Source organism: Equus asinus, chromosome 8, assembly GCF_041296235.1.
Source record: "Equus asinus isolate D_3611 breed Donkey chromosome 8, EquAss-T2T_v2, whole genome shotgun sequence".
In the NCBI taxonomy this organism is placed as follows: domain Eukaryota; kingdom Metazoa; phylum Chordata; class Mammalia; order Perissodactyla; family Equidae; genus Equus; species Equus asinus.
Genome location: NC_091797.1, coordinates 55982232 through 56007163, shown reverse-complemented (window position 1 = coordinate 56007163; position 24932 = coordinate 55982232). Strand labels below are relative to the sequence as shown.

The 24932-nt window shown below is 46.4% G+C and overlaps 1 protein-coding gene across 2 annotated transcripts in view; it reads right to left on the bottom strand.

Moving 5' to 3' along the window:
* Positions 1 to 24932, bottom strand: part of GFOD1 (Gfo/Idh/MocA-like oxidoreductase domain containing 1) — a 106651-nt gene that overhangs the window by 34816 nt on the left and 46903 nt on the right. The window contains exon 1 of one of the 2 annotated variants that reach the window (XM_070515612.1): positions 14611 to 15004. The exons of the other annotated variant lie outside the window; for it this stretch is intronic. The gene's annotated coding sequence lies outside the window, so the exon portion shown is untranslated. Of the gene's footprint in view, positions 1 to 14610; positions 15005 to 24932 lie in introns of those variants that run through there. 2 annotated transcript variants of the gene reach the window in all.

Genomic DNA, 24932 nt, shown 5'->3' with positions numbered 1-24932 from the left:
CAGGAAACAATGGCGTTCTGTGGGATATCGTCAGCAAGGGTTACTTCTCCTCAACAGGTCCTTGGAGGCCAACAACAGCATTACACACCTGTGCTCACCAGTGGCCCCACTGCTGGAGGAAATAATTTTATGTTTCCAATTTCTTTATATGAAATGAAGCAGAAGGGATCTGAGCTCCATTTCATGAGGATTGACTAACCGTAGATGTTAGCCATGTATGAGGGTAGAGACTCACCATGGCTGAATAATATAAATTCAAATCCTTAATGCATAAAAGAAAAAAAGAAAATAGCTGTTAGAAAATTGAGGAGACGTGCAAGATATAACTGCCAGGTATAATGGGAGGGGTTGTGTGGACCCTGATTTGAGAAGGCCAACCATGAGAAGACATTTTTGAGACAATCAGGGGAATCTGAGTCTGGACTATGTAGTGGATGACAGCAGGGAATTCTTGTTAATTTTTATGGGTCTAACAGTGGCATGGTGGCAAGAAGGAAGGAAGGAAGACAGGAAAGAAGGAAGGAAGGAAGGAAGGATTGAAGGGGACCAACAGATACTAAGTTAGGCATCCACAGGTAGAACATCATGTGACTATTTGATGGTGTGACACTATTTAAAATTTTGCAGAAAAATGAATTATCTGAAAATTAAATTAGGAAAATAAGTTCATTTACAACACCACGAAAAAGGATAAAATACTGAGAAAAAAATTTAAGACATGCAAAACTTGTACTCCGAAAACTAAAAACGTTTTTGAAAGAAATTAGAGAGGACCTAAATAATTAGAAAGACAGCCTGTATCCATGGATCAGCCGACTTCATGTTAAGACACAATACTTCCCAAATTGATGTACAGATTCAATGCAATTCCTGTCAAAAGTCCACCTGCTCTTTTTGTAGAAATGGACCAGCTGATCCTAAAATTCATATGGAAATGCAAGGCACCTAGAATAGCAAAATCTTAAAAGAGAACAAAGTTGGAAGATTTATACTTCACAAGTTCAAACTTACTATAAAGCTACAGTAATCAAGAAGGTGTGGTACTGATATGCGGATAGACAAATTGATCAATGGAATAGAATTGAGAATTCAGAAACAAACCCTCACACTTACAGTCAATTGGTTTCCAAGAAGGGAGTGAAGACCATTCAATGGGGAAAGAATAGTCTTTTCAATAAGTGATTCTGGGACAACTGGATATCCACATGCAAAGAAGTCGGACTTTTAACTTAGAGCACATGCAAAAATTAACTCGAAATGGATCAAAGACCTAAATGTAAGAGCTAAAAACATAAAACTTTTAGAAGACAACAAAGGAGTAAAACTTCGAGACCTTGTGTTGGTAGATTATAACAGTGTCATCCAAAATACATGGGCTTGAACCTCAGTTCTGCCACTTTCTTGCTGTGGCCAAGTGGGTGGCGTAATTTCCCTGAGCCTCAATGAAAATGAAGATATGATCTCCTCACAGGGTCGTTAGAAGAACTATATGAGCCAATACTATCCTGGCATCTTCCAGAATATGAACTCAGTCCATGTGAATTAACTGTTAGCCATGTTTTTAGCAAAAGAACTCTACAGAGTAGAGTCTGGGAATGGATTTGGGTACAAAATTTTAAATAATGTCATTTCAAGATTTAAAAAAGAAATTCCACTTTACAACGGTTGGTTTGAATTATCTGCAATGGGTAGTTTTCATGGACTCTGTAGCATAAAACAGTTTATTTTAAAGTTTTAAAGTTCCCAAGAGTAGCATGCTGGAGTCCTCTGAGCCAAATTCCACCTGAAGACATTGCTTATGCAGCACTCAGTGTTATAAAATTTTGAATTTGGATGCCTTCATATAGGTCACCTCACCCCAGTGAACCACAAGCCCTACCCTTCCCTATCGATGACCTCAGGCCCATCTCACTTGTTTACATCACTACCTGGTTCCTGAAGGTGATTACGTTTCTAGACTCTATCTCAAATGCTAGCAACTCTTTATTGGTTATCCAACTTTCTTTTTACAAAGGTTTGGAAAGTCTCTGTTCTTTTAAAGACTTTTCAAGTTTGGGAAGGTTTTTACAGTTCTTTTGAATATTTTCAATAACTTAAAATATAAAGCTCTAAAATATATTAAAAGATAACATAAACCAGCACTGCCCCAGTAGAAATATAACACATGCTGCAAATGCAAGCCACATGGGTAATTTTAAGTTTTCTCAAAGCTACATGAAACAGTAAAAGATTAATTCATTCTTTTTATATGAAAAGTAAAAGAAATAGGTAGAATTACTTTTTTTCTTTTTTGAGGAAGATTAGACCTGAGCTAACATCTGCCACCAATCCTCCTCTTTTTGCTGAGGAAGACTGGCCCTGAGCTAACATCCATGCCCATCTTCCTCTATTATATGTGAGACGCCTGCCACAGCATGGCTTGACAAGCAGTGCATAGGTCTGCATCCAGGATCCGAACCGGTGAACCCCGGGCCGCCAAAGCAGAACATGCAAACATAACTGCTGTGCCACTGGGCCGACCTCCTAGAATTACTTTTAATAATACCTTTTATTTAATCCAATATATCCAAAATATTATCAACATATCATCAGTATAAAAATTTGAGATATTTTATATTCTTCTTTCAAACTGAGTCTTTGAAATCCGGTGTGTATTTTACACTTACAGGACATCTCAATTTGGAATGGCTCCATTTTAAGTGCTCAATAGCCACATGTGGCCAGTGGCTCCAGAACTGGACAGTGAGCTATAGACAAGCAATGATAAGCCATGGAATATAAGGTCTTAGAGAAAGAGTGAGGATATACAGGAAAAGAACGTCTACCCTGGAAAGGATTTAAGCGGCCGATTCTAGGGTTTTGGTGCTTATGGTGGTGACGACGGTCATGCCGAAGCTTGAGGTTGCAGGAAATTGAGATCACCTTATTCCCACGCAGAGGGGAGGGGAGGATATTCAGGGCTTCTATTTCTGCTGTTGTTTCCACGTCTATCCTTCCTGCACCATGTGTTTTTGGGGTGGGATAGGACTGGGTTGAAGGAAAATAGAAAGCAGTGTTGAGAGATTACCATTCCTAATAGTATCTCTGCTTCAAGCGCCGGCCCCAACCCGTCAGTGGCCAGAAGGGTCCCATGGTCCCATGGCCTGGAGGATGCTGGCGAGGATTTCTCCTGCAGCTCCCGCCCTCCCCTCCCCTCCCCAGCTTCTGAGGCAGCTTTCTCTATCTCCAAAGAACAGACCTTCTGCCTCAGCTATTCAAGGAATATTATGTTCTCCCAACTGGGATATTTTGGGTCTTTTTGGCAGGAGGTGGGATGGGCAGGGGTGGAAATAACTCACGAATGTTCTCTAACGAGGAACCAGTAAAGTACAGACATCTGGCCCCAGGATGTTGCTGGCTCCAGGGACATTGCTGTAAACCCACTAACACTAATTGCTTTCACGTCTGCTCCCATTTCTAGTGGAAATAAAATGCCTCTCTGCCTAATGGAAAATGAAACGCCCGTTTGCTGTTTGTTTACCACATTATGTAAGAGCTCTCTGTACCACCGCTCCCGCCCCAGCCCCGACCCTGAAACCCTCTAAAGGACCTCTTGCACAAAGCCTGCAAGGGCTGCAGGCAGACACGGTAACAAGGCTCCGACAGGATGCCTGCATTCCTGCTAGGTCTGCAGAACTCCTTAATCCTAGACTCAACGGGTGGGAGGGGAAAGCAGAAAGAAGAGGGACAGAGAGACAGAAAAGGGAAGGAATCCTACTTGTTTTTCATTCGTGCTTCCAGGAATATTTTGGATCTCCTTACTTGACATTAAATATAAAGGTCTGAACCTCAACTTCTGAATTCAGTTTGACTGCCAAAGAAGGGAAAATACAGGGCCAGCTGAAATCGGGGTTTAAGAAAATGGCTGTCAACCCATCGACTCTAATCCAGTTGTCCTTTAAAATGATTTACTGCTGTAAATCACTGGGAAGCCTTCTTTGACGGTCCTTTTCTAGCTTGGCTGCCTGTGTTTACCCCTGTGTTAGGATCTATTACACAATGTGGTCTCACGTGCCTTATCTATCTCCCCAGTGACCACTGGCAGGACTGCATCTTACACACCACTCTGTTTCCAGCTCCTAGTAGGGGTCCCAGCAAATCATAGGTGTAGAGAGGCCCCTGGCTGTCCCACCCCTCCCCATAACGGTTCTAGTAACAGAACCATTAACTTTTAGCTGGGCCCACGGTTGCCAAGAATAAAAACTACATTTTCCAGTCTCCCTTGACGATAAGTGTGGCCATATGACTAAGTTCTGGCCAATAGGATATGAGTGAAAGTGATGTGTAAACTTTCCATGGTGCAATTCTCTATTTCTCCCCCTTCTTGTGTGAATACTAACAGGGGGTGTGGCCATATTAGACCATGCAGGCAAGAGCAACACCCTAGGGATGGCGTAGCAACAAGAGAGAAGATTCTGGATCCTAGATACTGTGACGGCCCGAACTGCACAGCCACCAGATTGCTTTCAGAGGGGCTGTCATGTGAGGGAAAAAAATCATTATTCTGGATCTGGGTTATAGTACCTGAAATTATATGCTTAGGATTTATTTGTTGAAAGGAAGAAAGGAGGACACCCTTAAAATAGATAACCCCACTATGATGGTTATTTTATGTCAACTTGACTAAGCCATGGGGTAACCAGACATTTAGTTAAACATTATTCTAGGTGTATCTGGGAGGATGTTTCTGGCTGAGATTAACATTTGAATTGGTAGACCGAATAAAGCTGACTGCCCTCCCTAATGTCGGTGGGCCTTATCCAATCCGTTGAAGACCCGAATAGAAACTGTTATTCTAAAGCCGTTATTCTAAAACGGCTAAGAGGGAATTCCTCTTTTTCTGCCTTTGGACTTGAACTGAAATATCGGCTCTTCTTAGCTCTCAAGCCTGCTGGCTTTTGAACTAGAACTTATACCATTGGCTCTCCTAGCTCTCAGCCCTTTGAACTTGCACTGGACCACACCATCGGCTCTCCTGGGTTTCCAACTTGGTGACTGTGGATCTTGGAACTTTTCAGCTTCCATAACTGTAGACTCAATTCCTTAGAATAAATCTCTTATTATTGGCAACAAGGGGTCCAGCTAAAAGTCAATGGTTCTGTCACTGGAACCATTGTGGGGAGGGGAGGGACAGTCAGGAACCTCTGCTACACCTATGATTTGCTGGGGCTTCTACTGGGCGCTGGAGAGAGACAGAGTGGTGAGTAAGATGTAGCCCTGCCAACGGTAAATGGGGAGATAGACAAGGCATTGCGTAACGACACATACCATGACTATGACACCCACTATCTGCTTTCATTCTGGAGAACCAGCCTCTGGCTCTTCCTACCTCTCTTAATGAAGACTATCACATCCCTAACTAGACTGATGCTCCCACCCTGCAGAGATCCCTCTTCCTCAGCATCCTCTTTTGTCTCCACCTCCCCCTGTATGCTGCCGACTCCAGGGCTGGATGCAGAGGAGCACTCCTTGACCAGACGGCCTGAGTCATTTGGAACAACGGATTATCCTAAAAACAAAGCTGTTGGTCATGTTTCTTTGGAGTGCCTTTGAGACACTCTGTTACAACCACTGAGAAAATGGTTCAAGATGGCCAAATGCAAAGGGCTTATCTTAGAATCAAAACCTTCTTCAAAGCAGAGATTGGGTTTTTGTATAAACGCCTTCTGTGTAGCTATGAGGTTCTACGTAGCAAACTTTGGGGAAAATTAAGGTCAAACAGAGCTCAGAGGATCGACTGTTTCAACAGGATTTTGTCCGATTGTTTCTCCTGAGTCACTTGGTTTCATCAGGAGAGAATTGCAAACACAAACCCTGTGTTTAACATAGACAGTGATGAAATAAATAGGATGACTCCAATTCAGCCACCTCCCATCACACTCACCCAACCAACCCTCCGAGATTGCCCAAGAGAAGAGCCCAAGTTCACAGAATCTCTCTTCTTGGGTCATCTCCCAAAGGATGGGAGCACTGGGCTTTGCTCCCAGAAAAACTGTGATGGGGCAAAGGTATGTGAGCAATGTGCCCTTCCCTAGGGTACACTGCAGAAGAAAAGAGTGGCCAAGAGCCCTTCAAAGTGGCATTTGTCCTCGGTGTGGAGAGTGTTTATGAACTGACACATTCTCTCTCTAGCTCAGGAAATAGCCGCCAGAACACAATTGACCATGACCTTGGGCCCCACTGCGACAGGCAGAGGTTAACTTCCTTTCCTCTTAGGGCAGGCCCCAGTTCCAATTGTCTCGCTTTGCCTAATTAAATTTTCTGCACAATGCCTTATTCCGGCATCGAGGCAAAAGCTTCCCCTTGTTCCTCTTGTGGTTTGAAGTGGAAGTTTGATAAAGGGCATATTTTGCTTTTAAAAGAAAAAACAGCATTAATTGTGAGGAGAAAATACTTTTTCTGCTGGTGGCTGCTATTCCAGTAAAAATTTATCACTGCCTGTGAGGACCTCCCATGTGACCCACCTGGCAGGGAGAAAAGATAAAGCAGCCGTGTAGAGGAGCTCAGGTGAACCACTCAGGACCTGAAGGAAAGTAGGCCAGTGGGTCGAAACAAGATCCAGCCACAAGCAAACAAAAGATTTCATAAACGGGAGATAATCTGATGCCAGCACAGTCCTGGGGCCCTCACCCTCAGCGCTGTCACGGCCGACAGTGCTCCATGCTCACCTGCTTACTACAGCTCTGTTAAGGGAATAGTTGGGCTGATATATTTGTTTATTTATATATTCATTTATCTTGGCATGACTTTACTGCTTTTTGGAGGAATGACGCATATTCCTTTTTTTTTTTAAGTAAGCAGCTCAAAAAAATCTGAAGAGGAAAATGAAAGTCCAAATACCACCAACCCATCGAGCATCCATCATTAGGTTAGGTGACTGTAATCCAGTTACCTCTTTATGCACACAGACAGCTAGGAAGATGGATGGATTCACGGGTAGAAATAATACGAAAGGGAGTAAACCACACTCTATCCTTAATGACGGGGATGCCAGTATTTGAACTTAACAGACAAGAAAGAAACTGAAATAAAACAGAACCTGCCAAATTTCTGAAAGGATACAGATTTTTAGCCTAGCAGGATTCCGAAGGCAGGCTGAACGTCCAAGGCCAGCTGAGGTAAATGACATCAAAAAGGCAGGTCACACAGGGAAATAAAGCCCCAAGCCCTAAGCCATTTGAAGATGCTTTCCTTGGCGCTCTGGAGAGGTGGCCTCAGGTGAGGTAAGGAAAGCAACTCCTCTGGGCTTAGGATTCTAAGAGCCCAGAGTTCCAGCTCCAACAAGGTGGCTGGCGCCCCCAGTGTTGGATAGATTATCTGACCTCTTAAGAAGAGAGCGTCTACCTACCTCTGGGTAAATCCTGAAGACGACTGTGAGAGATGGAAAGAAAGATATTAATCACCTAGTATGCTGGCAGAGGGAAAGTGGAGAATAACTTGAAAGCTCAGGATTAGTGTCAGGGGACTTCCAGGATAGACCAATGGAGGTCTGACCAGTTTGGGTCAAAGAAGAAAAAGAGAAGTGAAAGAAGGAAGAAGAAGGAAGAGGGTAGGAGAAAAAGACATAACTTCTAACCTTGACAGTGGGAACCAAAACCATACCTACCCCAAAACCCCACTCCTCACCTTCTGCCTTGGGCAACTAAGGCCACAGAATTATTCACACAGTGAAGGAGTTTAACTTCAAGGAGACAGTGGGAAGTGCTTTCTAAGTAACCATAATTACATGGTAAAGCCTTAAGCTCTCACCAGGAAGAGCCCAGGGCCCTACAAACAGGCAAGCATGTACGTAGTCCTATAAGTAGGCCGTCTCTGTATCAGAGCTCTGTCAGAGGGAAGGAGGAGCAACAGAAGGAAGGCTCCAGGCAAAGGGACACCTTGGATAGAGAAGCCAGCTGTGAAAACAGCGGGCTCCAAGCCCTGACGGAATCAGACTATAGCTACTGGGCCTGCCTCCTGCACCACCCCGTGAGGACCCGCACAGACATCACCTGTCCATTTTCATCACTTGCGGCCTGTTTGCCTCAGATGCAGTAACAGAGCATCCTCCAGAGGACGTCCTTCCCACGCGGAGAGGTTGCCGCTGGCCCCACAGATGAAGGCCTGTCAACCAACTATGTGATAGGAACCAGCCATGAGTGTGAAACAGCACCTCAATATTTTCTTCTCTTTAATGAACCGGGATTACCTCTCTCCCAAACCTGCTCACTGACATCACTTCCGGAGAGAAACTCTGGTAAAGGCTTTACTTCAGAGGACGCATGGAGAGGCTGGGCGCATGGGCTTTGGAGTGAGACTGCCCGCTTCAAGCTCTGGCTCTGCCGCTTTCTACCTGCTGGAGTCAAAGTATTCAACTTCTTTGTGCCTCTGTTGCCTCCTCTGTAAGAGGATGGAAATACCAGCAGCCAGAGTAAAGCTACTGCAGGGATTAGAAGCAATGGTCCACACAAAGCGCTGAGAGCAGTCAGCACATAGTAAGGGCCACGAGGACCATTACTACCACTTGGCACATAAGTGCTGGATTGCGTCCCTGAAAATTCCTATGTTGAGGTTCTAACCTCCAGGACCTCAGCACGTGACTGTATTACCAGATAAGGTCTTTAAAGAGCTAATTAAGGTAAAAGAAGGCAAGAGGGTGGGCCCTAATCCAAGAGGACTGGGATCCTTATAAGAAGAAGAGATCAGGGCACGGACCTGCAGAGAGAAGACCATGTGCAGACACAGGGAGAAGGTGGCCATCTACAAGCCGAGGAGAGAGGCCTCAGGAGAAACCAACCCTGCCCACACCTGATCTTGGACTTCCAGCCTCCAGACCTCTGAGGGAACAAACTCTGCTGTTGAAGGCACCCAGTGTGTGGTACTTTGTTATGGCAGCTTAAACAGACTAAAACACAGAAATTGTCTTTTAGCAGAGCTGATGTTCAGCCAGTGTGGACCAGGATGGAAGCACAGCCACTGTCACATCTCATTGGGGATATCAGTTCTAAAATATTTCAAGGATTTTTAACATCCACACCTTCCCCCCATTCGTCTTATCCCAGTGGTGCCAACCCTTGCTGAGGGAATCAGCTTTAGGCTACAGAAATCAGCAAGAACATGTCTGCTTGCTGCCCCCCTCATCTTGCTTTCCTTCCCAGCCTTACACGGTTCAGTGCCCTGCGTGCTCTTAGCACACCGACCTCCTTCCTCTGAAGCGTGAAAGTGGTGATGACCAAGTGCAGTGAAGAGGTGAAGGGGACTCCTCTGAGCCAAGCGATCATCAGACCCTCATCTGAGAAGCCCTTTGGGATCCTGTCTGCTCTGGAGAGTGTATGTGTCTGAGGAATAAGACAGGGTTGCTATGACGATAGGCATGCTTGCTGTTTGCTCAGCACCATTCACAGCCTTTCAAGTGGTCTCAGTGGCATCCACTATACACACAAGAAGCCCAGAGAAATCTGAACTGGGAAATAAGTTGTACCAGAGCAGGGGATAAATGTAGGCCATGGCCCACCCCCTTGGCTCTGCCATTAGGTTAGTCTTTGCCAACATGTCCCCCTGGAATGTCTGCACCCCAGACTATGTGCCACTTTCACCTGACATTCTCTCTCTTTTATAAGGTTGCTGGTCACACAATTTGATGGAGCATTTGCCCATGATGCTCTGACCCTTTCACACCCTTTTGGGTAGCAGGAGGAAGGAGCAGAGGTGGGCTGTCAGTCTTAAAAATCTGCCTGGAGACAGGTACCATGGAGATTAGGCCACCCACTTGCTGGGGATTGTCTAGCCTGCCACTGGCCTCCAGCATTTCTCCTGCCACCAAAGTATGTGAGCGCAGCCAGAGTCGGCATGCATGATGACAAGTAATAAGCATGCATTCCTCGTCCAAGGATAATCAAAAGAAGAGGTCTGATCCAAGAAAAACCAACAAAATCCTTTCCAGTGGAAGGTACCCACGGTGGCAGTCTGCTCCAGAAGAGCAGGGAGCTCCCAGATGGCTGTAACTTTGCTCCTTACTCTCCTCATCCAAGGTAAGCCAAGGGTGACTCAAGCTGAAAAGAATGTCTGAGCATTCTTTGGCCAAAATGGGCAAAAAAAAAAAAAAATGCACCACCCTGAAACTCCCACACATTGCCCTTCCCTCCAAGGCCACATCAGCTACCACCCCCTGGCCCTGTGCTCCTTCTCAAACAAGCACGTGTGCAAATCAACCCACAGCAAAACCAAACAGAAACAACCCAGCAGATCAGACTCCCAAGGCTCTGCCAAGCAAACGAGGTTCAATCTCAGAGCTCAGTTTGGTTCTGTCTTTTGAACAGATTATTGGGAATAGCAGTCACCTTAGGAATCATACAGCACAAAGATGCCCAAGATAAAGAGGCCAATTCAAAATGCACACGATGGTCAAGCTCCTGAAGCCTCCCAGAAATCAGGTTCTGGAGTCTATAGATGATGTTTTCCATCTGTTTGACAGTTGCCAAAGCAAATCGCATTTGTTTTACAAAGAGATAAGGGCTTGTTAACACCAGTCTAATGCAAGTTTGATCCACCTGTAAAAGGCTGCCACTTAAGCAGAGGCGACTCTGTCCCCTAGGCAGACTAAGTGGTAACCACTTCTAAGCACCCACTAATATGCCAGGTGCTCTGGGGAAGCTGGAGAAAAACAAAGTGCAGGCCCTGTGCATAAGCATCTTGCAGTCCGGATGGGGAGAAAAGATGTGCATATTTGGAAATGACTTGAGATGGCGGTGCGGTCACACTGGACAGAGTGCCAGACTGTGTGACGCAGGCATGTGTGCTAGAAGAATTCAGAGAGCACCTGAGTCAGCCAGCCGCACTGCAAATCCAACCAACTCAACAAAACTAGCCCGCAAAGACTTAAGAGGCCAAGAGCTGAGCTGCTTGCCTTAAATAGGGAGGGTGATGCATTTGGAAGTTCAGGGTTATCACACTGTCTCTGGAAGGACATGCTGCCCAGCACGGGGTTGAAGAGAGCATGTCTGAGAGCTGCTCTGCATGGGTTCAATTCCTGGCACCACCATTTGCTAGGTGTGAAACCTTGAGCCCCTCACATGACCTCTCTGTGCCTCCATAGCCCCATCTGTGAAATGGGACCAATGAATAGTACTTACATCACTGGGTTGTTGTGGAAAGAGCTTCAGCACAGTGCTGGGCACACAGTAAATGCTGGAAAAGTGTTAGCTGTTGTTATCGTGGGCCTGAACTTCTAAAGAGGTTCCCCTCAGTTAACAGTAGGAATCAGGATGTTCAGTCCAAGTCAAAAGACGGATTAGGTAGCAGAAAGTTATTTTAATTTTAAACTAGATTTTCTGGGGTGAGGGAGGGGGAGGCCCTAGATTCCCCAGAATATGGTGTTAGAAGAGGCTGCAACTCGAATAAAGGCCACTGGGACCCCAGCTAATGCAGTGGCTAGGAACAGAATGCAGCCTGCCGTTCCCAAGGGGGATCCGCAGCTGCAGCGTCCTAGTGGGGAATGGAAGTGGGCGATGAAGAGACAGCGCATCAGTGACGATGTCCCAGAGCCCCTAGCGGCAGGGAATGAGCCAGCCGTCTGCTGACACGACTCACTCTGCAGCCTTCACTGCTTAGATTCAGACGACTCCCCGGCACTGTCACCCTTTCAGGTGAGAGCACTAAAAATATTCCTCAGAGGCTGGACCCAGACACCCAACCTTTCTCATGTCCTCTTCGTCAGTCCCCTCCCCTCATCCACCATTCCAGATCTTGAACATGCGGGCCTCCTCGTGAGACAGTTCTAGAACATGTTAACACGGGAACCATGACCTTTCTCTGCCAGCCAGTTTGCCCTGCCCTTCCACCCACTGAGCCCTTTCGACACTGACTCCCCACTCAGGGTGCGCATTCTCTTTCCTGAAATGAACGCGGTATGGTTGAGTCACCCACCACCTCCCCCCATCTTGTCTTGGCCACTCAAGCTCAGAGCACAAAACAAAGTCCTGAGAAAGTAGATGCTCCTGGGCATGGTCCAGCCCCCTGGGTAGCTGCAGATCTCGGATGTCTTCCCAGCACTCATTTCTCCTCATGGTGAGGCATCTGTCCACGTCCTGGATCTGAGGGGGATTTTGTTCAACATCCATGGGACTTCAAATAACAGACCAGACCCTCTGAGGCTCTGGATTCAATAGCTGGGCAAGTTTACCCATTTGATGGCTTACTTCCTCATCAAAGGAGTATCTATTTTGGATTGTGGGAATAGTTAAATGATATAATGAACACAAAGCAGGTAGTCTAGAGTTTGGCACATAATGGCCATTTGCCTAACCAATGATGAGCATTATTATCCATATAATTATTATGTTAGCATCCAGTTTCTCATTCATTATTTCAACAAACATTGATTATATTTTTCTAGCATCCACCATGTGTCAGGCACTCAGTGGTAAAAGACAGACATGGACCCAGCCCTCATGGAATTCAGGGACTAGGGGGAGAGACAGCCAACAGACAAGTAAACAAAGACAGAAACATTATTGCAGGTCATGGAAGTGCTATGAAGGAGTCAAAGGGAATTTGTGATAGAGAATAACAAGAGAGAACTTACGTTAGATAGAGTGAGGAGGGAAGCCCTCTCTGAAGCGATATTTCAGCTAAAACCTTAAGGATGAGAAGCAGCTGTGCCATCACAAAAGGGAAAGTGCCATTGGGTGGGTGGGAGAGTTGGGCAGGGACTAGCTGTAGGCTTGGAAGGAAATGTGATTGTTATCCTATGGGTGATGGGGAGTCTCGGAAAGGTTTTAATCAAGAAATGGTACCTCATACAGATGTATCACGCTTTCTTCAATTATTCATGATAAGCATTTTCTATCTACCCCTTATTCAGCATTCACTATGTGCAGGCTCTGCACCAAGAAATTCACATGCATTATCCAGGTGTGACATGGGCACTAGGATGATGGCAATGGGAACAGAGAAGTGGACAGATTCGAGAAGTATGTAAGAGAAAGGAGGGTGGTGAGGTTTTGCTGATAGAATGAATGGGGCCCAGGGAAGAACCAGCTCAGACACTGCCACTGGCTTCTCAAACTATCCTATCATCATCATCATCATCTCATCATCATCATCATCATCATCCCCAAGTCAAAATTATCAGTCAACCAAAGAACAAGATTAAACCAACTCATCTTCTTCATAAAGCACCTACTATAAACATTGCATCTTGAAGGACAACGTGCTCAATAAGAAGCACATGGTAGGTTTCTCTGTGCTCTAGAACACTCTAGTACTCCATGCTCGGTACTCTGTCTTTACCTACTTCCAATGGCTGAGTCTAAAAACAGTTTCCAGAAGAACCTGACAAGTGCTGAATGGTCCAATCGATTTAAGTCAGCTCCAAGAAAAAAGCCAGAGAAGGAACCTAAAGACACAAAGTACTAGTGCTGTTGACCAACGCAGCGATGCTGCCAGTACAGACGGCATCACCCAGCATGGAGGGCTTCCCACCGCATCACACAGCCTGGCAGACAAAGACCCAGAACAATGTCAGGCTCAAAACCACAGCAAAGCCCTGAGCCCGAGGACAGCATCTCATAAAGGCACCAGGAAAAAATTGCTGGAACATAGGCTCTTTCAACCACAGCATGAATAACACTATCAATTGCCACATCATCACAGAAACAATAATGCATGTCTGGAGAGGGAATCTGCTGGGAAATGATTCAGTTGAAAGAGTGCAACCCACCCCTCAGTGAAGAGCACACGTACTCGTCTTAGCAAGAATGCATTCTGGGAAACATGGACTGCCTTCATCACTGCACGGATGAATTTCACAACAACAGGCAGCGGGCGTGCAGAGAAAGTGAAAACAAAGTGAGAGCAGAAAGGGACTTTCTAAAGGTGAATGCCTGGGACCTCCCATCCTCATATGCCTGGGAGAACGTGGTAACTCGCAGGTAAGAAGAGAGAAAGGAGGCAGGCTGCCCTGACCTGGCTTCAGCCCCAGACCCAGGCTGACACTGTCACTTTTGGAAGCAAGCCACTTGCCCACTGTGCAAAACCAACACCAAAGCCACTGCAGGGAATAGGCAAGACCATAAATCATAACAAAATAGGGAAGGGACCGAAAAAAAATTTTAAAAAGAAGGCTGGAACTGGAAGAAACAGCCATCTCTTGGGTGGGTAATAGTCCCTGTCTCATTAATTTCTCTTCTGAGATGCAAAAATTCAACCCAGACACACAGTCTGATTGACGCATGGCTGATCAAGCTAGGCCTTTTGCAGAGTATGCAGCCATCAGGGATGATTCTCCTTGAATGGAAGAAGTTTTCTTATCCCAGCCTTTAGTTTGCTTATCTTTCATTTAACAGAATGTATCAAGTCATACAGCCTCGGATATCTGGAAAATAATGAAAATGGAGGCCCCAAAGTGTGCCACAGAGAGCCATGACCTAAACTCAGACCTGGGCCACCACTTGAAGGAATCTCTCTCTGGAAGCCGAGAGTATTGGTTTCATCAGTCACCTCTGCTCCTTGTTTCTTACTTATATTCTTACTTAGAATTGTAAAATGTTAAAGCTGAAGGGCATCTTAGAAATCACGCTATCTAGGACTCACCTTAAAAATTAAAATGCAGTCCTGGCAAGGATGGATGCTCCAGGCCCACATCTGGCAGACTGGAATGAAAACTAAGGTCTCCTGAGCACCGGTCTAGTGAGGGCCTTCCTGTTACACTGGGAAATGTTTCACAGCCTTTTTCACTAAAATTATCAATAATGCAAAACCCTAGAAGGAAGTCAAACAGGTGCTGAAGCTGACAGACATTCAAAATGCGTCCTGACGACTGTCTGTTCCGGTTTCCTGATCGGATTGTGTGGCTGGGGAGCTCCAGCAGGTGGTTCCTGGTTTTGTGTTTTTTTCTTAAGTTCCCATCCAGCAGGAGGCTTGGCATGGAGGCAAAGAAACAGATGCTTCTCGCTCAAGTCCAGATGCCATGCTGGGCTTCTACTGCATTTCCTGTTGAAGAAACAACTTGCAAAGAAAGATCTGTGCCCATTTGAGAGGGGAGCATTTTTCCAAAAGGAGAGGGATAGGACTGAGACCCGGAGGTCAAGATTCCAAAGAGGGAACAGACTATTTTAGAAGTTCCTACTCTTCCCAGGGGGAGGGAAGAGGGCCGGGGAGCGGCCCCGGACTCTACTGGCCAAAGCTCTACCTGCCCGGGACTGAGTGAAGCAGATGACATTGGACATCCCTACAGTGTGCTCCCAAATGTGCCACTCCCTACTCACCACAGTTACCACCATCCTCTCCCACCTGGACCATGATAGTGGCTGCTGGTCTCCTTGCTTCCACCCCTGACAACTGCTAAACCAGAGCCAGAGCCAGCCTCTTACAGTAGGACGTCAGATCATGTCACTCTCCTATTATCAACCCTCCCATGGCTTTGCAGGACATTTAACAAAGAACCCTGTCCTTCCTGTGGCTTACCAGGCCATCCACAGTGCCCCCCTCCTCCACAGCCCCACGCCACCACTCCTCTGACTTCTCCCCCTTACTCGTTCCCTTCCAGCCCATGGCCTCCTCCATGGCTGTCACGGAACGTGCCAAACACACTCCCACCCATTTGTGCTTGCTGTTGCTTCCACCTGGAGTGTCCCTAAACATTCATGTCTCACTTCCTCATTTCTTTCAAATCTCTGCTCAAATAACGTCTTTTCAGAGAGCCCTTCCCTGACCACCCCAGGGAAGCCAGCATCTCCCTCACCCCACACGCCCCCACTCTATCCCCTCCCTGCTCTGTTCTCGGTCCCCACACTTATCACCAGCTGAGGGGCTGCAACCATCCCTTTCGTGGGTCTCGTTCCCCTCCCCGGAAGGTGTGTGAGCTCCACACAGGCAGGACCTGGTCTGCCTGTTGGCTGCCCTGTCTCCAGAGACTGGGAATACAGCTGGCACAGAGAAGGCGGTCGATACATCCTTGTTGGCTGGCATGGAACAGAACTCCTGCCTTCAGACTGGGTCTGGATGGAGAAAACACGATTTCCACTGGCAAACCCCAGGCCAGTTGGGGCCTCTGGTTTCTTTGTATGCAGAGGTTTGTTCCTAAATACATATCCTCCCATCTGTGCACATAGCCCAGCTTCTAAGGGGTGACAACCATGCCTGAGGGAATGCAACACAGACACCTGGCAGGGAGACAGAGGGAGAGAGCCTCCCGCTGCTCAGACACAAGCACGGCCCAGACTCTCGGGCATCTTTCAGGGGAAGACCCCACCCCCTCTCCTTCTGAGATAACTTATGAGAGGAATGCTAAGGAAGCTAAGCATGGAAGAGAAAGCAGAGGAAAGACAAAAGCTGTCACAAACCCAGACAGAACCCAGAGCCCTCCGGAAAACAGCCCAACTCCGTGGGAACAAAGTCTTGCGTTCTTGCTTTCCAATACAACGCCTCTAATTTGCATCATTTGGGGACCCAGGAAAAGAGCTGCTATCTTTTTTTCTAAGTCTCTAGAATCAACTTTGTTCAGATATTTATCTTAACTTTCAGGACTTCTGTCTACGCAGCAGGCTGATCCCTCTCCTTCAAGGAAGGACGGCTTCCTCCGAGTCTTTGGTAGGCAGTAGGCACAGGCATGTGCCTCTGTCAGGTGGGAGTAGAACATGGCACTACAGCAATGCTACAACGTGTTTCAAGCATTTTTTTTTAATTCCCTGCCCAGTAATTGTGCTTAAAGGAATCCACTCTCAACAGGATGTCATAAATCAGGCAAAAAGTTATATGCAAAGATATTCATCTAAGCACTATAATAGAAAAAAAGCTGGAAACGACCTAAATATCTAAAAATAAGAATGGGAATGCATGTAAAATTCTTAGCCCACTGCCGGGCACACAGTGAGTGCTCAATAAGGGGTAGATATAACATTTTTATTGTGAATAATTAAAGTGTGGTACACTATATGATGGATAATCTTTTAAGACTTTTTTCCCTATTGGTGTTGTCACATGCATATAAAAATCTTAGTTAAAAAAAACTTTGGGGCTGGCCCCATGGCCGCATGGTTACGTTCACAGCTCCGCTGCAGGCGGCCCAGTGTTTCATTGGTTCGAATCCTGGGCGTGGACATCAGACCACACTGAGGCAGCGTCCCACATGCCACAACTAGAAGGACCCACAATGAAGAATATACAACTATGTACTGGGGGGCTTTGGGGAGAAAGGAAAAAAATAAAATCTTTGAAAAAAAAAAAACCTTAAACAATGACCTTTCAGCAGGAGACTATATATCCACCTGTATTTTCAGAAAAGTCCCATCAGTGTCTTCCTACTACCCCAACTCCTGCATCCGACGAGTGCACAAAAAGCAAATGCCACCCACAAAATCTGTTCTCTCTACCAGAAGAACTACTGCTTTATTAGTCTTTGTTAGCCTTCCCTCTGAGAGGCAGATGAAAAAGACATCATTCTGTAATTCAATCAGCATTTTTAGCATCTATCGCATTTTGAGCCTTGGCTAGAATGAATGTCACAGGAGGGACTGCTCAGACCATTGGGCCAAAAGCCCCTACTGTCTAAGGAGTGAGTCCAGAAGGGTTTGCTGGGCAAGAACAGCCTTTCTACAGGGCTGTCAATCTAATAGACACAGCAATCTGTGATGGATGATAGATTAGTGGCTGGTTTCTTGGGAAGCACCAATGGGCAAAAATCTGAAATTATAAGTTCTAATTTCTTTACAGAGAAATATATCCAAGGCAGGCAGGAAATAAATCAATAGGCTTTCAGAAAACTAGGGATAAGCTGTGACTCCTCCCCCATTTCACCTCTATACACACATACAGGCACATGGGCTCACACACACAGACCTACTCACAAACATGTAAATACACAATGTACAGACACACATGAACATGTATGATCTCTGTCTCCTCGAATCATGTCATTCACCAATTAAGGCTGCAATTCAATCCTTAGGTTCCAATGACCACGAAAAGAACAAGAAGTTCATTTTTATTGTTTGTGACGCTGCGAAAACCCCAAGTGGAACCAGAGGCCCACAGAACAGACGCTGCCCAGCTAGGTTCTCAGAAGAGAAAAAGACTCTGCAGGTGCCAAATGGACAGGAGAGACCACCAACCCTGCAGGGGAGGATGGTGAGGTTTACCAAGTGATGCTTAGTGTCCCAAGATGCTACAGAGTCTCTGTTCTCTCCCCAGCTCCAACCCCAGTGGCCACCCAACCAACGCCTCCTTCACGCTCCAACTTCTCCACTTATTCATGATTTATTTAAACAATGCCTTCACAGGACAGAAGCAGACACTTCCCAAAAAGCAGAGATGCCAACCTGTCTCCACTTCAACCCTTTGCAAGTAAGTCACTAGCTATTTCAGGTGGATGAGGAGAAGAAAAAAAAAGAAAGAAAAACCCACGTTCCTCTTGATTCAGATCATTTCCATCTGAGGAGGAAGCATGTGCTCACCCAGATACCAGTGGGCTGGTTCCTTTGTTTAAACAAAAGGCTTTCCTGAAAGCTGCAGAGAACCAGAGGGCAGGGATTCTTGCAAGAATTTTCTCTTGCTAAGCAGGAGGTGCTGTGACGGGAATGCCTTACCCAGGTTTGACAATTCTGGAAATTCAGCTCGCAGGGTAGACTGTGTGAAGGTGTGTGACTAACGATTTCACCCAGGGAACTATTTAAGTCCAGCTTGCTTTAATTGGCTATTTCTTCTCCATCCTAATGCCGTTTTAAGTACATATCCTTCCAAATGAAGAGCATGCACGGGAACGAACAGGGCCCTCACAAAGTGCTGTGTGACTGAGGTGTCCGAGGGTGCCACGATACCCACCAACCAAGAGGATGCCTTTGAAAGTCTGTGTCACTTCCAAAAGAAAACAACAGAATGAAACCCCAGACAGCAGCATATCTGAAAATAAATCTAAAGTGCCCAGCAGAGTACCCCGCAGACAGAGAACAACATAAATACCAGACCCCTCACTCTTGCATTCAGCTGAGACCAGATTCCCAACAAGAGCTAAAATTCACACAGTTACGCTGACATGGACACTGTCTGTTTACTGAGCATCTGCTATGTGCAAAGCACTAGGCTAGCCATTCTCTGCAAGTGTCATGTGTTGCCCTGAGAATGTAGTCAGACCCAGTTTACCATACAGAGGAGGAGGCAGAGGGGCCCAGGTTATTGGGCCAAGGTCATTCAGTGGCTAAGTAGCAGAGCCATGACTGGACCCACTTTGATCCAGAATGCATGCTCTTCCCACTGCATTATGCTGCCTCCCACGAAGGAGCTTCTTAAAGTATTCCAGAGATGGGTTCTTCCTTAGACAGCAATTCGACCTACCTCCCACCCAAAGCAGGAATGTCCCCAGCAGATGGGCATTCACCCTTTGCTTAAATAATTATAGTGACAATGGGTGTAGAGAGCTGCCACTGCATGGCTGAGCTGTGACCCAAAGGTCAAAAGTTCCGTCTCTACAACTGGGCAGAAAGCTGCCCTTGTAAACCTTCGATCCGTTGGTCCTAGGTGTGCTCAATTCTGGAACAGATTTTGCAAACGTCAGGAAGAGGATGATGACAATGATGACATCAATGTTCATCTTAAATCCTCTTTACACAGAGAAGCCAGATGTCAAGGGGTTCCCTTTCAAACCCAACACCCCAGGAAGTGTGAACAACAGAGAAAACTTAATACATTATGTCATCCGAATGATGGAATATCATGAAATTCCTAAAATCAGGTTTCAAAGGAGACTCCAAACCATAAGAAAATGCCCACCACAAACTGTTAATGAGAATGTTGTAAAAGCAGTATAATCACTATTTTGTAAAAAAATAAAAAATAAAATTTATATACATACAAAAATGTATAGAAGAAAAGGCAAAAAAAATATAGTAGTTACCCTTGATGGATGTGGACGGCTTTAAAAAATGTCTTCCTTTTAGATTTCTGCATCATTTTGAAATTTTACAAAGGTTTTTTCTAAAAAACTGTTTTAGACATAACCATCTAATCTAGAGAACTCTGGATGAGCACATTCATATAACGATTATAATAATAACAACAACAATAACTGTAGCAGCTCTAAACCTTACATTACACTTACCATATGCCAAGCTGCGTTCTAGGCTTTATACATATTAACACATTTAATTTTCACCACAACTCTTTGAGACAGGTACTATCACTGCCACCGTTTACAGATGAGAAAACTGAGGTCAGAAAGATTAAGTCACTTGTCCAAGGCCCCAGAGCTAGAAAGAGGAAGAGCCAGGATTCAAGTCCAGGCAGCCTGACAAGGGGCCCACGCTCTGGGCCACTACTCGAGGGCCTACGTTCCACCAGACCTGAGCCAAGAAAGCCAGGATTCAGAAATGCAGACAATGGCTCAAAAACCCATCTGATCCACTTCTGAGTCTATACCTCAAATAAGTGAAAATAGGATCTTGAAGAGATATTTGCACACCCATGCTCATTGCAGCATCATTCACAATAGCCAAGAGGTGGAAGCAACTTAAACACCCATCAACAGATACATGGATAAAGAAAATGTGAGATAGATAGATAGATAGATAGATAGATATAATGAGATATTATTCAGCCTTAAAAAGGAATGGAATTCTGACACATGTACAATGTGAGTTGTCCTCATGGGTGAACCTTGAGGACATTATGCTAAGTGAAATAAGCCAGTCACGAAAGGACAAATATGATATAATTCCACTTATATGAGGCACTTAGAGCAGTCAAAATCATAGAGAAAGTAGAATGGTGGTTGCCAGGGGCTCAAGGGAGAGGGGAATGGGCACAGAGTTTGTTTAATGGGTATAGAGTTTCAGTTTCACAAGATGAAACGAGTTCTGGAGATGGATGATGGTGATGGTTGCACAACATTATGAATGTATTTAATATCACTAAACTGTGCATTTAAAATGGTTAAAATGGTAATTTTTACATTATGTGCATTTTACCACAATAAAAAAAAATTGGAAAAAAATTTTAAAATGAAAAAAAACCCCATGTGAAGATTGCAAACTTGTTAAAGTCCCTTGTGGGGTACTCGGAGAGCTAAACCAGGGTCACAGTTCTCATTCAGGTCTAAAAGCTTCAAGGTCTTCTCTCCTCCATGCATCTTCCTGATAAGTATACATGGCCTGAGCTCTCTCGCAGCCTGGCCCCTGTCAGGTCTCACCAGAAAGCCAATGAGAAGTGGTCTCCACGAGGCTCTTCTAGAAATTGAGATTAAAATGACAGCTATGTTCACCAGTTCTTCCTACAAAGAGGAAAAGCATCTGGGCCCTCCTGCTCACACAGCTGGGGACCCAACGTCACCAAGTTTGATGGACGTCATCCAACGCGGGCAGCAGGTGAGTCAGGCTGAGACGGGGTCTCTGGCTCTCTCCCCACCCACCTGGCTCCGCTCTGCCCCCTGCGAGAGAGTCCTGGGCCGAGAAGTCCACACACAGGGCAGACTGCAGTCCCAGCCTACCTGGTCCTACAATACAGGAGACATGAGTGCCAGGAAGACACAGAAACAGACATTGATGAGGCTTGGTGTCCCACATACAACCCCAGGTTTATCCTACCCCAGTCCTTACTGTGTGATCTGGGTCACAAAGCGAGGTGGAAGCTGTAACTAGGGGTGAGACACTGACCTGCCCAGCTTCCTGTAAGATGACTACAGCCTCTCCTCCAACCTTCTAAAGCCTGCCAAGGACCCTGCCTGCCCCTTCAAAGCCTGGGAAGTTGCCTTCTGCCCCCTGGGATGCCGAATGAATACCCCACTGGTATTCTGCAGGCACCCAAGGAAAGTATGTCACAACTAGAACCTGAGGCAAGCAGAAGGAACAGCTCCCTTGGGGAGCCAGAATCAGAGTCTGGGGGGATTGATAAGGAGACCCCGAGCAAGGAAAGACTCGGTACCTTATAAGCAGGATGGGCACTGGGAACTAAGCTGCAGCAGTGGACAGCGAGCCTTTTGCCAAATGTTGCAAGTTCTCTGCAGTTTTCTCCTCCTCTGGGAATGGCTGGCAGTGTCGACTGGGGACAGAACATGGCCCTGGTGCCAGAAGGCTGGAATTGGAGCTCAGCTCTTTCTCTTATTATTTGTGTCTTGAGACAGGTTATTTAACTTCTCTGGGTCTCAGTTTTCTCCTCTGCAAAGCAGGAATATAATGATATTTATCTAACGTGGTTATCGTGATGAGCAAAACTATGGGAAAGCATTTTTGGAAACCACAAGGAAGTCGGAAATGGCCCCGATGTGGTGTGCTCTGGGAACCCACAGAACAAACTCGAGGTAACAGGGGCTGATGACACTACAATTTTTCCAGTTTGACTTCACCATCTTGAAATTACATTTCCAAGGCCATGCAGAGTCTGCCCAGAACCCACGTGCTCTGCACGGCTCAAGCCTTTGAAGAGAGAATGTGTGTGCGGGAGGGCTTGGCTTCCAGAAAATCCAGTAACTGCAGAAATCCAAACTGACAAAATGGGAGGCCCAAGGGAGACATTAGACGTAAGTAAAATGTGATAAGCTGAAAACATGATTTTAAAAAGTCTTACTTGTAGCAAACTTCTCTGACGTCTTTGGGACATTCAATTTACGTAAGTCTGAGTTACCTACACTTTACAATGTCACTGTCACATCTGATAATAAGGGAAGATTTATGCCACCATCTGCTGTGCCTGGAGCCCCCTTGGACTATGCACATACAGGATGCTGGGGGCCCCTGATGGGCACTTCCCCATCCTTAAGAGGCCCCAGGACACCAGACTGAGCCTTTTGACATTGTGGCCCCCAAGCATGGGAAGGGACTACTTAACTTTGAGGTCAATCCTGCCAAAAGAGAAAAATGACCAGTCCCCGATGGAAAGCTGTTGACTGCTCCCTTTGCAAGCGGCTCCTAGCCGGGCAGAGCACAGAGGCCTGACAGAGCGCCAAGCTCCCTCAACACACTCAACACCCCAAGACACACGGGCCTGGGAGTCCGGGGTACCACAGACTGAAAGGCTAGGTGGAAACAAGTTGCCTTCTCCATCGACCACCTTTTAATGCTGAATTTCCCTTTCTTCTTAGTGTTAGAAAAGAAAAGGAAAATCAATCCACTTTCGGTAGAAAAGGACAATCAGACACTTCCGGTGTCTGTAGAAGGCTGTGTCCTTCCTGTGGCCCTCAAGCCCATATGAACCTCCCCTGCTCCCGTCCTGGTGCCTCTTTTGACAAAATGTGAGCCTTACTCAGCCCAGGGTGACACTAGTCACAGTGGTGTGAAAACTGGGGGCCGGGGAGGAAGTGGCGAGGGTGTGTGAGCGGAGAGGGTGCCTCAGAGAGCCCTGCGGCCAGCGGTGGAAAGGCAAACTTGACGTCTTCATCTTCCTGTCACCTTCTGATCTTAGGCGCCCAGAGTGACTGTGCCGGCTTTTCATTTCCACTGCTGTTTACACCCAGCGCATTAAAGACCGCCTCAAGAAAAAAAAGCTCAAGTGTTTACATCATGGAGCTGAGGAGCCAGCAGACAGGTTCTCTCTCTAGGTCCTCCAGATGAAGCACCCAGAGCCTTCTCCCAGGGAATCCCCCTGGCCTCCGCCCAGGGCAGGGGGAAAGGAGAGCTACTTTCGATTATCTGCACTTGTGCAGCACACGCCACGTTCATGCTTCCATCCACAACCCCAGCTGTAGCTGAAAGAGGCTCAGAAACGCTAAGCAATGGCTCCAAGGCCACTTAGCCAGAGTCAGGACTCAACCCCACACCTCCTGGTCTTTGCACTCTGCCATTCTCAGCCTCTCTGTATCCAAAGAGAACATGGTCCTACCCCCCAACCCCCACCCCCGACTAGCTACTTTCCCACAACTTGTCAGACTTCAATTTTCTCTGTGCTCTCCCTTTAAACCCCTCTCTCCTGCCTTCCTCTAGGCTGCTGTGAGACAATAGAAAATACATATACTGGTCTCTGCCCCCTGTTCCTGGCACAGAGCTCCTAAAACCCTTGTAATTTCCTAAGTGATAAGAGTACAAGGAGCATCTTTTGTTCAAATATTTGGTCTTTGACCACATCCCTGACACAGGGTTCCTGAAACCCTTGGAATTTCCTGGGGGACAGGAGTGTCTTTTGTTCTAATGAGGTGACCCCGGGTGGGCTCCTGGATGGCTCCTGGATGGGGGCTGCTCAGTGGAAAGACCAAGCCAGGATTAGGAGCTTGGAATTTTTAGCCCCACCTCCCACCCCCATTCTCTTAGGAAGAGAGAAGGGCTGAAAATAGAGTTAATGATCGAGGCTTCCTAAATGAGGAAGCCTCCATAATATCCCAAAAGTACCCAAAAGGGGTTCACGGAGCTTCCAGGCAGGCAAATGCATCCCCACCAGGAGGGTGACACACCCAACTCCTGCGCTCAGGGCACTCCCAGACGTTGCCTGTGTAACGCTTCAGCTGGCTGTCCCTCTGTATCCTTTATCATATCCTTCAATAAAGTGGCAAACATAAGTGTTTCCCTGAGTTCTGTGAGCTGCTCCAGCAAATTAAACGAATCCAAGCAGGGGATCACTGGACCCTCTGATCTATAGGTGGCTGGTCAGAAGCACAGGTCATAACCTGGACTTGTGACTGGCGTCTGAAGTGGGGTGGGAGCAGTTTTGTGAGACCAAGCCCTTAACCTGTGGGATCTAACAGTGTCTCCAGCCGGATAGTATCAGAATTGAGTTAAATTGTAGGACACCCAGCTGGTGTTGCAGAATTGCTTGCTATAGGGAAAAACCTCCACACATTTGGTAACCAGAAGTGTCAGAAGTGAAGTGTCCTGTGTGAGGAGTAAAGGAGACTCACAGGGAAGAAACACGGTAGGGAAGAGCTAGGTTATTTCTGATACAGGAAAGAGAACATTGAGTTTTTCCTCTACAGCTGCCATACCTCTAAATCACATGGGGAA